This window comes from Anthonomus grandis, chromosome 8 (genome assembly GCF_022605725.1).
Source record: "Anthonomus grandis grandis chromosome 8, icAntGran1.3, whole genome shotgun sequence".
NCBI lineage: Eukaryota > Metazoa > Arthropoda > Insecta > Coleoptera > Curculionidae > Anthonomus > Anthonomus grandis.
Genome location: NC_065553.1, coordinates 22,560,561 through 22,565,059, shown reverse-complemented (window position 1 = coordinate 22,565,059; position 4,499 = coordinate 22,560,561).

Sequence of the window (4,499 nt, the reverse complement as noted above, 5' to 3'; positions counted from 1 at the left end):
TTTTGGTTTTTTAATAATTTTCAATAGGATTATAAGAAAATTGGTTGCAATGAACAGTCATGAGACCTGTGTGTTATTAAATTCACTATGGATATCATATCGAGAAATGTCCTAACTAGTGTAGTTTTACTATTCAGTTTTACTACACTCAATAATTTATTATTCTGACTTAGACTTTATTCAATGTTATGACGTATACAGGTTGGAAAATCTAACATTCCTTATTAGGAAGACGCTTAAAGGTGAAATAGCAAGGCGCACGCTCTCAAAATGTTTATTATGGTGCGTATTGCATAATGAAAATTAAAGTGTAATTAAAAAAAAAATTATAAAGTCTGATAAATCTAGAAAAATGTAAACATATACGCAAATAAAATTAAAGCTCTTAAAAATAACCTTAACAAAAATTAATAATAAAGCTCAAACAAACCTTTTTTTAGCTAAGCAATAAGTCAACCTATCATAAAAGCAATTTCTGGTGTATTGGCACTGGCACATTCGACAATTTTCTCGTACAGCTTCTCTAAATTTGTTGGGTGTGAGTGTATAAACGCTTGCTAATGATGCCACCAAAAAACCGCCATAACACTCAAGCTTGAATGCCCATGTCCAGGAAATGGCGACTGAATTCACAATAGCTATGGAAGAATTTAAATTATGCCTGACAGCACACTACGCCTAATACTGTTCATGCCGCTAATAAGAACCCAAGCCTCTTGGCAAGCTTTAACACATTCCAAGAACACATTCATTCATCCCTGGAATCAATGAAGAACGACGTTATGCCGCTAAAGCAGGTGCAAGACAATCTTAGACACCATATTAGCAATATACAGTTAAAATACAACTCATGGAGTCACTCACTCACTCTCCTTCATGGAGTAAAAGAATCAAATACTTTAATTATGATAAATTAAATTTATGATGTTACAATTAACAAATTACGAAACAGTTTTACCACTAACCAAAACTCTTTATTTTTACTTTCCACACGTGTTTCGCTAACGATGTTAGCATAGGTTTAGTCTATCATTGGTTTTAATCATCTCCCGAAGATACTAACATCGTCAGCGAAACACGTGTCAAGAGTAAAAATAAAGAGTTTTGGTTAGTAGTAAAACTGTCTCGTAATTTGAGCGTCACACCAAAGGCTCCAATATTAAATTACAACCATAGGACTATTACAATTAACATTTTAAAAAACAAATTATCTATTATAAATATTTGTAAAAATGAACTAAATAGTTGTCACCATTAAGGCAAAAAAGATGCAACAAATTCCAAGGCCTATAGCTCGCGACGTTGATAACTTTAACAAGAAGAAACTTAAGAACAGTGAATATTAAGTCTCCGAACTGTTAACTCCATTCAATTTGCATATTTTCCGTAAAGCAAAATCGATTTATGGAAATTCTACAAGGAATTTTGGTGGTTTAGTGTATTTTCTGGACAGTCATGGTGTTAGAAAGTTACTGAAAAGCGAATCCGATATTTCAGTTAATTAGGTGGCGTAATCGGGATAAGTTGATAATATTGTGTGATTATGCCATTTCAACTGAGATTTACGTTTCTTGGAAAATACTTCTATGTAAGTTAAAATCGAGCCTGATGGCCTTTGGCTATAAAAATGGAGTTGAGCTGGTAAAATCAAACATGAACATCTACATACATAATACTAAGCTGTAATTTATCGATCTCGCTCGTAATCTGGGTGTTTGTGTTGATTTACAACTACGATTTAGTGAGCATGTAGAAGCAGTTAAGGCGAAGGGCATTTATTAGGTTGAAAATCCTTTTTACTAATAGGCACTTTTTAAATTTGAAAATATGAACAGATTCGTATGTCCGTTCAGTCTTTAACTACTATAATTTTGTATACTATCCTTGCTTTGATGTGGTTGATAGAAATATGATACAGGTCAAGCAGACGTCTGTGCTCGTTTAATTTTTGACTTAAAAAAATATGATCATATATTTCATAAAATTATTGACTTGAACTTGCTTTGTATGGAAAACAGATGGAAATATCATTTATACAATTTCACCTCTAAGGTTTTAGCCAATCATGACCGTAATTTTAATAACTTGCGCAATATCTTTAAAACAAGTCGTTCGATACATGCTGTAAATATTAGACAAGACAAAGTATTCTATGCCTCGTTAACGTATAAGGTCCTTTGCCTATAACGCAATAAAGTTACTCGACTCACTTCCGGATGAATTTCGAATGCATAGAAATCAAATAACGGTAAGTATGTGATTTGTAAAGTTATTTAAACTTAATATGTTTCATTATTGCTGCATTCTTCGCCAATAAAAACTAATAACTTTCTTTTTTTATTCTCTCATCTTTTTAAGGGTGACCAATAGACATTTATTATTAGAACAAATGGATACCCTTTAATTTTCTTAATGTTGTAATATAATATGTAATATAATGTATGTAATGTAATAATATAATGTAATATAATACTTCTTTAATGTTGTAATGGCTGGTTTCCACCAAGCGGACAGGACACAAACTCGGTCCGTTTATGACAGTTCGCGAACTGTTCTGGATTATTTTTGATGTTTTCAGAACTTTTTAGTCCGCGAAATAGTTTTTACGAACACAAACAGTATGCCGGCGGCATATTCAGATGTAACAGTCAAGATATACACTTCGCCGAGCCGAACGCAGCCGAATGTTGTTTTATATGTAACGTGCATGATAGCACTTGAATGGATATTCAGACTGTTACAAAACTCGCATTTTTGCATAGACTTGCGAAAGAAACTTGTGCAGATATTTTGTTGTTGTTTTTGGCTGAAATGGATATCGATGACTACAAATTTACTACAGATGTAACAGAAAAGTATTAGTTTTAATTCAAAACTAATTAAACAATCGTTTTATTGGATTAGTGCAAAGGATGTCAACATTCCAACTTTCTTAAATATGTGGAAAATATGTATTTACGAATTGAGACTTGGTGTTCGTTTTACAGGCGTAATTTGGTTTTACGCGGCTCAAACACAAATAATTATGCAGAAGTAATGTTCCGATTACTCAAAGATATACCTTTAGAACGCACAAAAGCCTTTAATCTTACTCAATTAGCTGATTTTATATGTACTGGATTTGAAAGATATTATCAACAAAGGATTCTTGATATTGTCTTAAACTGTGAGAGTAAAGCAGTTAAACTAAGATATTTGCCAAAAGAATTGGCTGAAAATATGAATATAAAATACTTAGGAAATCATCAATATGAAGTTGTAAGTTTTAGTGACCCTAATATTACTTATCAGGTAGATATGATAACATGTATGTGCGGTTGTCCAGTTGGATATAATGAAAAACACTGCAAACACCAAGCTGCAGTCATTTCAAAATTTGGCATTTTGAAAATAATTAATACTTTGACAGACGAAAATAAAATATTGTTTTATCAAATTGCTACCGGCAAAGAACCGAAAAGGACATTATTTTATACATTACAATCACATAAAACTTTAGACACCTGTCATACATTTAATCTAATAAGTCCTAATGAAGTAGATCCTTCTATCACAGAACCAAATGTACCGGAAGAATTTAACACGGTAGAAAGCTTGGGATCGGAAATTGAAGCAACACGAACAGCATGGTTGGCATATAGTAATACAATTTTAAAGCACATTGAAAATGATCCAGAACAATTCCTACCGGCTGTCAATTGGCATTTGGATAATTTCAGGAAATATGCTACTTCTGTACCATCCTTATTGTCAGGTCTCCACACTGCTTACAAATATAAGGGAGCACTTAAAATCCAATCAGGCAAAGCTGTTAATCCTAAAATTTCAAGAAAAGGAGTAAAAATTAGTGTTCAGCGAACTGCCGTTGCTAGACCAAAATCCCAAATCTCTGGTAAAAGAAAAGTAGAGTATAAAAGAAAAGTAGTTGTAAGAAGACCCTCTTTAAATAGCAAAAAATCATGTATTACAGCACCACATTCATTGAGTATATGCGTAAAGAGCAATCGTTGTTTGGGATCCAACAAATCAAAAAAATAAATTGTTTGTATTTTACTGTTTTCATTATTGTCACCTTATCATTATCAGTTTAATAAAAAATATTACATTACTAGATTAGAGGTGTTTTTTATTAAAATAAATAATAATGTGTAAGAATATTAAATTATTAATGAAATAAAAAAATAACAACATTAGGGAAATGAATTTGGATTTATATGTATATTAAAATAAGCCGCTTTAAATAATTAAAGTTTTATAATCTATATGTTTAATCCTCGGTATAATCCAACATAAATTTATTAAAAATATACTATACCTACTTAAATTACATTAAAGAATGTGTGAAATGTTCTAATAAATATTGACAAAAATATAAAATGAACTATAGTTATTTAGTTATAGTTATAGTCTGGAAGTGCTATCGTGCATGTTACATATAAAAAATCCGTTCGGCTCGGCGAAGTGGATATATTGACATCTGAATATGCGTCCCGGCGAGT